This window comes from Phoxinus phoxinus, assembly GCF_949152265.1.
Source record: "Phoxinus phoxinus genome assembly, chromosome: 10".
Classification (NCBI taxonomy): Eukaryota; Metazoa; Chordata; class Actinopteri; order Cypriniformes; family Leuciscidae; genus Phoxinus; species Phoxinus phoxinus.
In genome coordinates, this window is record NC_136885.1 from 25,440,086 (window position 1) to 25,455,432 (window position 15,347).

Consider the following 15,347-nt stretch of genomic DNA (forward strand, 5'->3'; position numbering starts at 1 on the left):
AAAAAATCTCTAAAAAGTATTGCATTTAGAAATGTATATAAATAAAAGTTTATGGTCCGAAAGATAATGCAATGGCGTGTTACATTGATCAGAAGTAAAGTGGCAAAAACATTTATAATGTTGTAAAAAAAATAATGTTTTTTTAACTTTCTATTCATCAAAGAATCCTGAAAAAAAGTATCATGGTTTACACAGAAATATTAATCAGCATATTATAATTATTATCATGTGATACTGAAGACTGACTGAGGAATAAACAGATATATTAAAATAGAAAACAGTTATTTTAAATAATAGTGCAAATATACTTCACAATACTACTGTGATCACAGAAGTGTGAATATATAAATGCATATATTGGGTGGGTGGGTGGGACCTACCAGTATGTGAATGATTTATATATCAAATGTAATGATATTAAGTCCACACAAATGGGGACATTAATGCTGTCCATTTTAGTTTTTAGTTTTGACTTTCATGATTTTCACGAGTGCTTTCTGTTTAGCCCCATCTACATCATTTCGTTTTGTGTGTGATGGATGTGAAATATTTCCTCACTCAGGGCTGTGTGCGGAGGTTGTGAGAGAATCCACTGGGCGGTTTGGTTCAGTGGTTTATAAGACCTTTACTTTTTCTCAATGCAAGGTGGGGGTCGGTGTTCCCAGCAGAACGCTTTAAGCCTGTACGGTGTGGTTCAACAGGTGCAGAGCTCTCTCACCTGATCCATGGCTGCAGGGCAAAGACAAAACATGTAGCACCTAAAATTAGTCTCTCCGGGAAGATGAGTTAAGGTTCTCCTCTCTGTACCTTTACCTGGTAGGTGTATCCCTTCTGGTTTCCAGACTACAGGGGCTGTCATTGCAAATATGCACGCTATTGAGACAAGACGTTAATTGCCTTCGTGGGGTGGCGGCGACACACACTCAGGTGTGTGTAGTCATGCCGCAGCTGCGCAAATGAGATTTGGAGCTTCGTCAACGGTGTCTCCTTGCTAGAGATAATTGACCTGCGGGGTCTGCCTCTGAGCTGCCCGCCCCCCCTCTCCTCTACAGTCCTTGACAGTCTGGGACCCTCTGATTGGTCGGTAGTCAGCATTAAATGGCAACCCTTCTGACCCAAGCCCCCCGTTCCCCCGCCCTTTCTCTTCCTCAGCTCCTTCACAAGGACATACAGGAGCTGAGGTGGCCAAACTAGTGGCGTTCTTTCGCTCCTCCACATGGCCCCCACACCTATAACACACACACTTGTACACCTACTGCTTAGTCATTTGTTTCTGTTGTCACCCATCCAAGTCTTAATTAGCTGAGAACATCTTGTTTGGACCTGTGTCTGTGTGGCTACAGCAGATACCGCTGTTCACACTTTGTTGTGGATGTTCGATGAGTGAAATTTAGTCCATTTAAAACACTTTCCCTGTGGACGTGTGTGTGATTTTTCTGTGCCACTAGTGTCAACTAACAGAATTGTAAATAAGAAAAAACGTTTTCATACAGGCGTCACAAACATTCTGTCAGTCTTCCTTTGGTCGGACAAACAGGTAGTCCCGCCCCAAACTCACTCCATTGGTTCAATACACACATAACCTATATATATATATATATATATATATATATATATATATATATATATATATATGGGGTTTTCCTTTAACTCTGGACACTTTTTGACTTTTTAGTCAACAGTTTGACTTTTATGTCCAACAGTGCCAAAACTGTGAAAAAAATTTTACAATAATAATTACAACCCTGAAATAATATCAAATTTTTTTAATCTCATGCTCTTCACTGACACTGATGCCTCTTTGGTAAACAATTACACTAACTTTAAAAAAACTTTATTTGGGGCAAAATTGTTTGGTGTGGTGGAAATATATATATACACAGTATAATTATTATTATTTTTTTAGGAAAACGCTTTTTGGACATGAAAAAAATATATTTTAAAAGATCAGTTATTTTGGATACCATGTCTGCAAAATTAATGTGTGTTTCTTCTACTTCAGGCATTTTATGTCCAAGGGTTTTATGTATTTTTTATTTATTTATTTTTTTGTAAATGATCACATAAAAACCATTCCGTCTTGTCTTATAAATACAAATTCATTATTTAACACCAAAATTATTATTATTGTTATATTATTATCAAACCATTATTATTAAATGTGGTGCAAAAATATTTATTTATATATATATATATATATATATATATATATATATATATATATATATATATATATATATATAATTTCCACCACACCAAACAATTTTATCGATAGATAGATAGATAGATAGATAGATAGATAGATAGATAGATAGATCATTATAATAATACTATTTTTTTTAAAGACAAGATGGAATGCCTGAAGTAGAAGAAACACATTAATTTTGCTGACATGGTATCCACAATAACTTTACTGTATCATTTCTGTTGACTGGTCTTTTCAAACATATTTTTTCATATCCTTAAAGTGTTTCTGTTAATTTAACAGAATTTAATTCTAGTCTTGTATGAGGATGTTTTTGACCGAGAAGGGACTCTGAGGATGCCACTGAACACCTCCTGGTATTGTGGTAGGTGGATAGAAAAGTACAACAGTAGGAGGTTAGAGCTGTGGGGTTAAGTCTGGATGCTTAAAGTACAAATTGATTACATATATGTAGTGTATATGCCTGTTGGGCTCTCGGAGCACAGCATTCATGTGTGCTGTTTGTGTGGGTGTGGTGTAACCAGATCAGTCTCTGTCGTAGAGCCCCTCTGCTTTACGGAGAGCTGCGCTTGTAGAGGAGGGGGAGCGCTTAGTGTGTTTCATGGTTAATTCTGTGTCAGTTAGTTGACTGCTACCTTCCCTCCAGCTAAAAGTGCACAGTGAAACACAAGCCCAAAGAAATCCTCTGGCTTTGACAGCCGAGCTGTTCAATCATTTATCTGTAGGCCTCGGGCCATGAATCAGTGTCAACAAACATTCCATTGAAATCATATCAAGCCTGCTCTGTTCTGCCGTTTCTTTCTTTCACACTCTCGCACTCCTTTCTTTCCCTCTCCTGCTGTCTCCCTATCCCTTTTTCCTCTTTCATCCCCAGAAGACTCCTGTGTGATGGAACTATATGTTTTCTTCTGCTCGACATGGCCCGACTCATTACTAGCTCCACTGAGAGCTTATGTGTTGATTTTTGTCATCTCTTATGGGTCTTTGTATAGCATTTTGACCTGTTGACAAGCCTGACCACACTTTAACACCCATGGCACATCATCATGAAGTGAATCCGCAATTCTAGATGCTGTGTTCTCATATCAAACCGTTTGATTCTGTTATTGTACAACTCTAAAAACTTTTTTTTGGAAATACCTTTAAGAGGCAACAACATTTAATTTATTACTCTTTTCTGTATACCTAAACAATGCAGTGTCATAATTGAAGTGGAACATACGAAACAATCATTTATGACCACCAGTGTTAATTTATGTTGATATCTATATTATACATAATCTATCTTAATAATATTACTTCAGGAAATCATGTTTTCACAAGAACGCTTTAAAAGTTTGGGATCTGTTTCAGGACCTCTATGTTTTTGAAAGGAGTCTCTCATGCTCAAGAAAGCAGCAGTTATTTTATCATAAAATACAGTCATATTGTGAATTCCGCAAAGCGGAATTATCTGCATTATTATTCCAGTCTTCAGTGTTACATGATCCTCAGAAATCATTCTAATATACTAATTTGATGCTCAAGAAACATTTCTTATTATCAATGTTGAAAACAGTTGTGCTGCTTCAAATTTTTTGTGGAAACCATTTTTTGATGCTTTACATTTATGCATTTGGCAGATGATTTTATCCAAAGCGACTTACATTGCATTTCAAGGTACACGTTTACTTTCTTATCAGTTCTTTAAAATAAAGTTTAAAATAAGAGCATTTATTTGAAGCAGTAATTTTTGTAGCGATATAAGATCAATTTATTGCATCCTTGCAGAATACAAGTATTGATGTCCTTGTGATGAATGAATGACCCTAATGAATGACCCTAAACTTGAATTGAAGTGTATTTAAATGTTTGAATATTTGGCTTAATTGTCAACAACAACAAAAAATATTTCCGTTGACTAAAATTAGATGGCATTTTAATACGAGCAAAGCTGGGTAAAATTAATAAACATGACAATGGATAATTTCATCAATCTATGACTAAAAAAACTCATCTCTCCATTCTCTCCATTCACTCCAATCACTCACCATTCAACTGTTCCTCTCCTCTTTGTTTATTTCCACCAACTTTGTCTGGAGGGCCATTATGCTGATTTTGAGGGTTTTGAGCAGGTGAAGTGGACAGAGGGCAATGTGCTTTTTTTGGCACTTCCTGTGCTTGAGGCAACAAATGCTGAAGCCCAATCAGAGGACTCAACTCTTCTCTCCCTGTATGTATCCGCAAGAACTGCTGTGTGGACCCCAGAGACTGACAGACCACAGGAGTGTGGAAGTGAGGAGGGAAAATAAACGAATATAGCAAGCTTAATTATTAAAAACACCCTAAACTGATCCCTCCCATTTTTTTCTATTGAAGAAGGGAGCGTATCCTCCCTGGACCTTTGGTTCAGGGGCTCAGCTCTCTTTTGCTCTGTTTATGTTTACATCCCCTCAGGTGGTGGAGGCAATTCGGTGCCTCGTGGATCCAACATATCAATTTGTCTATGCGCGGTTGGGCCTACCTCTGCTGGGATTGCTATGCAGCTCAGAGCCAATAACTTTGATCGTGCAAAGTCAGATTGTTGATGGGCAGCGTCTCCTACAAAGCTCAAATCTCAGTTCTTGTGCATACGCTGCTCTCAAAGTGAAGGCATCAAAACAAACTTGGCTTCACAAAACGAGAGATGAAACAGATACTAAGTGCATTGGGCTTTTAGTTCTTTTAGTTCCTCAGAAGAAGGAGCCGTAAAGTGCTTGCCAGATTGAGGGATGCTTGAATCCAAAGGCCTAGTTCTTACTTTCCCTCCCTTTCTCCTTTTCCCCTCAATCTTTTTCTCAGTTTCCCATCCCACCCACTCTTTTAGCGTTTGCGATATGGACCCAAACACGCCCGGTACAAATGAAATCTATTGTCCAGTAGCTTTCAGGTAAAGGCAAAGCTTCAAAGGGATGTCTGAGTTATCGTCCTCCTCCTGCATTGAGCCGTCTCTCTCTCTCTCTCTCTCTCTCTTTTTCTCTTTCTCTCGCTCTCTCAGAGTCACTCGTACCAGTTCTTCCGCTCACCATAGAGCCACACTTTCCACTTATCTTGATGCTCTGAGAAAAGAACAACATGTCCTAAAGGCTTCATGAGGACAGGCCCTCTAAGAAAACCTGTTAACTGACAGATCTGTAAACTGCCGCAGGGCATATTAATATTAGTGGCAATTTCTGCATTTCTGTTTGTTCGTTCTTGATTTTTTAAATCATTTGCCGGTTTAGTTAGTGACATGATTAATTATGTATCTATTAGAAATCAATTGATACAAATCTTTATGGCCAATACAAATTATTTTTCATATTTTCTGCAAGTGCTCCAATAACCAGTATGCAGAACTTAAGGCACTTATTGTATAAATGAGAAGTGCCACTTGTTCTCTGTGACTTTTGTGCTTGACCTTTGTGGCATTATTCTTTTAAAGAAACTCATTTTATGTGCACATAACACAGCTTAAAACATGTGGGCAGCCAGAGACCATTAAACAAAGCTTTTTGGAAGGTTTGAGGTGGGTCATGAATTAACAGGGCCCTCTGGGCCTGTGCCAATTGGCAAAGAAACCCTAACAAGTTTCTGTCCCAAGCTGAAATAATGCCTAGAAAATCAAAAACCCACCACTTCAGTTTAAAGTTTACTTTTTTAATATTTCAGTATATTAATTAATCAAAGCACTTCTCCTCACGTATGGGCAGGAGCTCCATTTATTCATTGTGTATTGATGCAGGCTGGAAAGTTAATATTGCCTTGATGTATTGCAGCTTCATATGGTTTGATGTTCTGAACTACTGAAAAGTGCTACAATTTAGCCCATTAAACTATTTTTTATCTATTTGCAAAAGGAATGTGATTTGGGTAAAGGCAATGAGCAAAAAACCCTTAGGCCTACAAAAAATAAGTTTATTCAAGTGTGCTATATGAAAGTATATACTTTCAGTCTTTGTTTGTACTACTTAGAATTATACTTAATTTACTTCTCAGAAATATACTTAAAATTATACTTAAGTATACTTTACTTATTCTGACAGAAAAGTCAAAGTATATTTGGCCTATACTTGTACTCAATCTTTTGATCGAGATATACTGAAAAGTATAATTAAGTATTCTAAGTACAGTATTCTTGATTTGTTGTTGTGTTTACTCTTTTCATTGTGTAGCCTATTCAATTTGTTTTACATAGTTTTACATACATGATTTACATTGTTTGAAAAGATTGATTTATAAAGAAAAGATTGTTCCTAATTCTGCGAATGTGAATAGTCCACTGGTAGTGCATAGGAACGTTAAATTTAAGTTATATTTCTAGTATAAAAATTAACACCTAAATAGGAACATAGTAGTAAACTTAAAGTGCAAAAATAATATATAAATAGTTTACTAAGTATGATATTAATTTCACAAGTATGCTGTTCTTGCGGTATAAAACTAGTTTACTGAGTGTGTACTTCAAAGTGTACTTTCATAAACTAAAAATGTGCTATAAGTATTTAACTAGTAAGCTATCAGTATACTTATAAGTTAACTTGTAGTATAGTTGCAGTACAAACGATAAATGTGGTTGTAAACTAAGTGTAATAGTATGAAAGTATACTTTTATACACTAAAAAGTGGGACAATTTAGTCCCAAGTAGTGAAATAGTACACTTACAAGTACATTGATATAGGTATACTTACTAATATACTTAAAATATACTTGAACATTACTTAAGTATGCTTAATAAAATTAACTTGAAGTATACTTATTTTTTGCAAGGGAATAGCAATTATGTTCCAACAGCACAAGCTTTTGCTTGCCATTTGTCAGTGCAAAGTGTGTAAATAAATAAAAAAGTACTTTAAAAACTAACTTAACAGCATATATGCTATCTCCTTTATAAAAACAAATCTCATGTAAATGTCTGTATTAAGTGCTTGAGTTTGTGAACATGGTAACAGAGAGCTGCTTACACAGATGGCTTCCAAGACAGCCTTTCAATTACTGAAACGGTTTAAATGTCGACGTCTTTTTGGAACGTGTTGGGAATAGGCACAAAAGGCCCTGCGTGGAACGGCTCCAAGTCATTGCCACTCACGCCGTCAGTCTGGACGCCCTCCAAGGTTATTTCATCGATGGCTGCTGCGTCTTCCAATTCTCTCGACCCCTGATAGTACACAATACGCGCTCTCCCTCTCTTTCTTTCTCCCTCTAACACACACACAATCATCGACAAAGTAAACCACTCTCCTAATCCTGAATTACTTTGATTTATGTGTTGTTTGTTTTCTCAAAGCAATTAGATCACTTATATTACTGGTTTGGAGTTAATATAATACATTTTTTATGTGCCACTTTGAGATTTTCAGCTCTGCTGTATGTGTGTTCAGTTTACATGAAACGCATAGATTACATGTGGGCTCAGGTAGATGTAGAAAATACATGATTTTTTGAGACTTTACACTACTACAATATCAGCTGGGAACAATGGTTGGTATTACTTTTAGACTTTTAGTAAAAAAAATTACATCCCAGGCTCATTGAAAGATTTTTTTTTATTTTATTTTTTATTTTTGCATATTTCGCAGCACTTTAAAAGTGAAATGTCTAGTAAGAGATGCCAGAAGTGTCCAGTTTTCTCAGAAAGAGATGAATGTGAATGTGACATTTGATTATGTTGGTTGTACATTATAACACTTTCAAAGTGAAATGGTAAGAGGATCTAAAAGGTTGAAAATAACGTACCACCTACCCAAAACCTAACTGATAGCTGTTAACAAAAGCAAATGTGAGATAAAAAGCTTGTTTCTACAAATCTTTTATGGGTTGCTGTGACTCATGTTTCACTGTTCTCACATTCTCATTTCAAGTGCAATGCTGTACCAGGTGAACAACCAAGCAAGTTTCCTTTGTCCGAAAAAAAACATCAATTTGTAGCTGGTTATGTGATGCAAACATTAAAATATATTACAGTTTATTAAATAAAGTTTAAAAATTCACTATGGTAAGTTTTGAGATCATAACACAACACTGTGCACCATTTTAAAATGAATCGATGATTTGCCCCTGTAATCATAATTTGTGTGAAAAGGAAGTTGTTTTTGAAAACCAAAGTTGTTGGTTTTACTGCCACTAGTGTTCATTTCACCTGAAATCTGTAGTGAGTTGTATATATACAGTAGGTACGTCTTTGGACTAGAAAATCTAGATAGAGGCAAATTTTTCCAATGAGCCTATGTTGACATTTTTTTAGCAGTTCTGAGGATTTGTGTCTTCCTATAATGAGCTCCTTTTTTATAAATCATTGCATACATGCAATACTGGGCTCTAACAGAGCACCGGGACCCCTTCCATCCCCTCCAAACTCAGACCTAAAAGATTATAAATTAGTACAAGTGGGGGATGAGAGCAGGATTAAGGATGCTGCATAATCTAAAACAAAGGATGCTTTTTTTCCAAAAGGGTTGACAGGGCAGATTAGGACTTTGTCGGTTAGTACTTATGGGACTTTTCCCTTAGAAAGACGCACACTTGTTCTCTTTACCCACCTCCTCTGGTATACCATCACTGCCGTAATGAGGTAGCATGGGAAATCGACATAATAAGGTCGAGGTTGGCGGATTTTATTAGGATAAAGGAAGACGCACAGGCGTCATGCATCTCTTTGGGTGTCTATCAGAACAACGACTTCGACTTCGGCTATCGGGTCTGACGACGATGAGTCCAATAATATTACGGCAATGGTGATGTAAGACAATGCTGGAGAACTGAGGGCGAGGGTGTTGAGATATGCGCTGTAATTGAGCAGCTGGAGCAATTGGAGGCCATGGGACGCACTTTTAATTTCATCACTCTGTCAGCTTTTATTAAAACCCATTCGTCATAAAGACGAGAGCGAGAGGTTGGGCCGTGTGTCGGAGGCTGTATTGCCGTTGCCTGGGAATTCAGGCTTCGGAAGAGTCGAAGGAATCGTGATATTGGAGAGATTGATGACGAAGCTTGGTTTTGGGCGTAAGTGATAGGAGAACCCCTTCCACACCATATACGCAAACATCAGCCCAGCCATCAAGCCCATTTGTTACTGTCTGGGGAGGTCAGTGAAGTTGGGGAGAATGCATTGTGGGATAGGTTGCATGAGAAACGTAAAACCCGAGTCGGATAATTATCAGTCACATTGATCTGAAGTCCAACTGCAGTGAATTTGTCCAGTGTATTGAATTGCCGTTAATAGCTGTTTTTCCTCACAGGCTAATGAGATTACTTCAGCCTGCCGTCATTCTTGTTTTGTTGGTTGAAGAAATAGAAGGCCTTGTTTGTTGTTGCGTTGCGTTTTGTTTTCACAGGGGACTGTAAAGGAGGGCACACATATGCTAGTTAGTTCTCAGATAGGGCTGATAGCTAGTTTTGGCACACAGTTTTTGAAGTGTCATCAAAGTGTAAACCCCCGTCTCCCCTCCTTCTTTCTTTTCCTCTGAACTCTCTCTGTCCTCTACACTGTCATCCCACCGAACCGCGGCGGCTCCATCACGCCTCCTTCAATCAAAGCAAATTAAATGATTCATTATTTCTTCCCGCCCACCAAAAGATGTAGAAACATGAAAAATAAAAGAAAGGCACGAGTGAGAATGGCTTTTACATCTTCTCCCATTCACGTTTCCGCAGAGTACATGTGTGCAACTAAAGTACGAGCCCCCCAAAAAAAGAAGAAGGGCAGAATAAAATGAAGTGTGACAACATATGAATTTCAAATTCGCGGAGAGACATCAAAGTGCGCCATCCTGGGCGCCTTCGACAAGGACGCACACTGATTTTTAATCCAGTCGCCCCGATTGTATCGCCACCCTAACGAAGAGCTGAGCGGGGCCCTGCCAGAGAGAGTGGCACCGGGCAGAGGGAGATAGAGAGAGGGAAAGATCAGAGACGAGAGAAGAGGAGATGGAGGAGGAGGAAGGCGAGAAGAAAGGGAAAGCTTTTCCAAACACAGGCGGCCGAGCTCTTTGTTGTCGTCTCGATCAGAGGGCCCCTTTCATCAGAGCGGGAACCGTTTCCACTCCTCTCAGTTTTGGTAAGGGGGAGTAGTGTGTGTGTGTGTGTGTGTGTGCACATACAAGTGTTTGTTGATGGTGGGTACCCCTCGAACATCACCATCTGAGGACTTTAGCCTCGGTTCAAACTTCAGTTACAGTTTAAATATGACGCTGCGTCTGTCTATGAAGGGATTTTTTCCCCCTAATGCACTTCTGAGAAATTAATGGAATTAAACAGGGTTTTAAGCATTGAAATTAAGCAGGGTGACAAGTAAACTGTTTATTATTATTATGAAAAAAAAATATTAAAATATTATTATTATACAATATTTTAAATGAAATAAAAATAACAGGCCATACATATTTCTTAGAGGTCATGAAAAATTCTTTAGAATTTTTATTTTCCAAAATGCATTCTCATAGTGAAATTATGGAAGCTTGTTTCCGCCACTGAATAAAAAATAAAAAAGGTAATTGCAGTTTTTATTTAACAATTCCAACTTTTTTTTTTTGCAATAGCAAGTTAACCTTTTGCAATTCTGAATGGCGTGATATAAACTGACAATTGCGAGTTACAAAATCAGAATTGTGAGATATAAACTGGCAATTGTGAGAGAAAAAAATGCAGAATTGTGAATTTATATCTGGCAATTTTGAGAGAAAAAGTCTGTGTTGTGGGACAATAATAATAATTGAAAAAAAATATTCTGTGGCAGAAACAAGCTTCCATATGAAATTGCATTTGTTGCAAAAACATGAAATAAATATCTTAAAGAGATAGTCCACCCAAAACAGGAAATGATATCATCAAACTCACGATCATGCCATTCTAAACCTGTATGACTTTCTTTCTTCTGTGGAACATTAAAGAGAGAAGATATTTTGAAGAATGTTGTTAACCGAAGAGTTTTGTTTCCCATTTACTTGTGTTGTATATTTTATTAATTGTTTTGCAATTGTCATTTTGGGTGAACTATAACTTTAATTTTGTTACTAATATGTTTTATTTTGGTGGTTTAACTATTTACCCGCCAAAGCCCATTTTTACTTTCCAAAGCCAATTTTTACTTTCATTTCTCACTTGGGTGATCATTTTGAACCCTGCTTGTAAGCATAGCCAAGTGAAAAAGTTTTGTGCAGTTAAAGATTGTGGAAGAACTGATGCAACAGCGAGCATACGGTGACAGTGTAGAGAGACAGGACAGACAGTACAAGCATTGCTTCTGTGCCAGTCTATGTGGCTTAGCAACCAGAGGAAAGAGATCCAAACATGAGCGAGAGCATGAGAGAGTGTGTTCGCAGCCAAGTGTACAAGGAAAAGCTGCCTCTAAGCAGTGTCACGGGGTCAGGTCCTAAATGGCTTTTACACGTTTTACACACAAACACATTTGCTCGCTCTCTCTGTCAAATAAGAAGCTTTACCACTTTGCTACACAAATACAGGGTTAAGGATCTCGGTTGACAGTACAAAGGGTGCAGGTTCAATTCCAAGTGCCCTTGAGTACAGCACCCCGGGCTGCTCCAGGGAAACTGTCCCTGCAGGTAATCACGGAAATTTCCTACTAGAAGTAGAGTAGCCAAGTAATATACAAAAAGCACACTTTTTACAAAACACAACTGTTTTACTTTTTTTATTGTTTTTAAGACATCTTCGGAATTACATCATACAAAATAAACCATCATCAAGTGCTTTTCAATCTATTAAACAATGGCAACATCAATAATGATAAAGAAATATTAAATAAATACAAATAAACAAACATTAATCTAAAATAAATAATGAATAATATTTAAATTTAATAATATTGTTATTGTGATTATTGGTTTTATTTAGACAATTACAATTTAAAAATAAAGAAAAAACTGAACAAGCAGATGGTTCAATGTGTTTGTTTGTGTGTTAGAGAGAGAGAGAGAGAGAGAGAGAGAGAGAGTAAAATGTTGGAATGTGACACTTTTGGCAACATCATGCCCCATGGCCTTACCTGAGTACATGTGGTGCAAAAAGGACCTACAGGCACCACACCTGCTCCAGTCTACATCCTGCACATGCCACCCTGCAAGATACAAAGAAGTGTGAATGTGAGACTGTGTGAAGTGTCACCTCACTTCAAATGAACGAACCCATTTGCACATCTTCATTCCTTAGAGTGCGCGTTTGCCAGGAAACAACATCGTCATTTATACCTGTGTTAATCATGGGTAATGCGCTGGAAATCTGCGTGTGACCTCAAACATATAGTGCCGTGATTTTTCGTATCCTGGCACAGTCCTCAAATGTCTTTTCAAAGCTCAGGTTTGTGTCACACAAATAGCCTTTAGGTTTAAAGCATGTGAAGTTTTGTCAGGTACACTGTGTGGTTTAATGACAGTTGACTGTTTGCCCCCTTGTTCCTGTCCCTCATGCAACAGCAAAGTGTCCTGATGGATTAACAGAGTAGGGGCTTTTGTATCCGCAGCTGGAAGTTTTTTGGGTTGTGAGGAAGAGAGGAAAAATTGAATGGAAATCTCTCATAGCCCACAGCTGGCTTGAGAAAGGAGCCGTTGCTTACAATCTTGTACCCATGGGTCTGAGTTTGAGGGTTTGCTTGCTTCCTTTCTTTCTTTCTCAACTCTTCCTCATCCCCTTATAGCCGGAAGGTCTGATATATCACATGTAATATTCTGTGCATCTCGGTGTGTGTAAAATGTTTACAGGGGGAAAATATGAGTTTTTTTTTTTTTTTTCTAATTAAAGTCTCAAATCCTTTTTGTCCATAAATACATCTCTAAAATAAAGTGTGTGAGGTTTTCCTACACTACTGTTTAGTCAGATTTTGTTGATCAAGAAATTAATACTTTTTATTAAGCATGGATGCATTAATTGATCATATGTGAGAGTAAAGACTTTAAAAACATTTTTCACATCTCAAATAAACGCTGCTCTTTTGAACTTTCTATTCATCAAAGAGCATCCACAAAAATATTAAACAGCACAACTGTTCTAAACATTGGTAATAATCAGAAATGTTTATTAAGCACCAAATCAGCTTATTAGAATGATTTCTGAATCATGTAACACTTAAGACTAATGATGATGAAAATTCAGCTTTGCCATCAAAAGAATAAATGACATATCCAGTATATTGAAATAGAAAACAATTATTTTAAATTATAATAATATTTCACAATATTAGGTATTTTTACTGTATTTCGGATTAAATAAATGCTGTCTTTGTGAGCATAAAAGACTTCTTTAAAAAATAATTTATTTTAAATGTAATATTTTATTATTCATATTAATCAAATATTATGAAATGTTTTTTAAAACTAATTTTAGTCATTACAGTGAGTTGTCACCTTTGAGACCTTAATACTTTGTCTCTTATGATTCCATGTCAAATCCCAAGTCACATTCTTAATGTAAGTGTGGCTCAAGTCCGAGTCTCTTCTGACAGAAGGCTGTTGGTATGAGAGATGAGTGTATGTGTGTGTGTTAGGACAGTAAAGAGATAGAGATGTGTTTAGCTCGAGAGTGTAAGAGAGAGATAGAGAGATGCAGCGTGCACTGCCTCCGGCTACCATTATGTCTTCCATTTGTCTGTAGAAGTATGGGTCAGTGTGTGTGAGAGGATGTTTGTCTGTTTGCTGTGGTTAGTCGTGTGTGTGTGTGTGTGTGTGTGTGTGTGTGTGTGTGTGTTGGGGGACAGGGGTTGTTCTCATTATCATGTGGTGTGTGTGATTAGCAGGCTAGCTGCTGCAGTAGGCAGACTGCATCGTTTACCATGCTGTCAACACTACAGCCTTCCACCGAGCTCGGCTATTACTCACCATACAACACACACACACACACACACACGCTCGCTACATGTGTGGGTGTGCATGACCAAGACAAAATGCAGCAGATCTGCGCGTGAGCATTCATATACATAATTTGCATAGTATCGAACTCAAATCAAATAAGCGCATAGATAATTAAGAGTGATGGCGAAAGAAAAAAAACTTTTTTTTGCACATATCCTTGTATGTTACTGAGATGAATCAACAGCACTATAGCCAGATTAACTGACACATACAGTCAAACCATAAATGCGTACAGTATGAATACAGAGAGAGATTTAGCATAACTACTCTGAACCACACACAAGGACTCTGAAAAGTCTTAAAAGCATGGGCGGCTGGTGATGGCCTGAAATGATTCTTCAGCATTGAATTGCATTAAAAAAAAATCGTTTTAATTGCCAGAAAAGGATTGTTAATTATATGGAGGTAAAATAAGTTTGGTGATTCAGAAGAGCTCAAAAATAAGTGCCACAATCTGATGCATCCTCTTAAAAAAAAAAAAAAAAAAAGAGAACACCTTCCCACCCCATAGATGGAAAAGAAAAGAGCGCGCGTGAGAGCGAGAAAGCGCATCTAAAAGAAATGGAGGGATTAGGGCTTTGCAAGAGTTTACTATGCTCATTTTGCACGGGGACCTGCAGGATTATAGATAACAAATGTTAGCAGAGCGCTCTGACCTGCTTGCCGAGAGAAAAGTGCGTCTGTTCGTGCTAAAACAGCAGAGTTGGCTTTTGCAATGCTGCTTGAAGAAGGAAAAGGAGTGCAGACGAAAGAAGATAAAGAGGAGTATCGGAGCGGGTGGGAGGAGTGAAAGAAGAGGAACGTCGTAAGAGGAAAAAGGAGGTTGCACACTTTGCCAAGACGCAGTCGGGGTGGTGTATCACGCGCAGCCGATTGTTAATTAATGAAGCGATTAATTGTGTCGACCGGGCGATTGAGGAGATTTTCAGCGAGGAGCAAACCTTAAGCCGATTTAGTTAGTCTACACACAAGAACGGGCTCTGAGTGTGTGTGTGTGTTACACTTTCCACTCAAGCAAACTAAGCCTTCCTATAAACTCTTCTTGCTAATCATCAGCCATGCATTCCCAGCATGCTCTGGCCTTCTCTCCCTCCCAGTCCATTCCAGGACCTGCAGGGCTGAAATTGCAGTTAGGGCCTGGGGGGATTCGGGCTTTGCTATCTTGACTGACCCAAGCGCCAGCTGCTCTCAGACTGGTCAATCCTCAATTAAAAGCAGTCTAATTTAATTCAGTCTGCCCCGGCGAGTGCTTGACCACAGACGACATCGAGACAGGAGCACT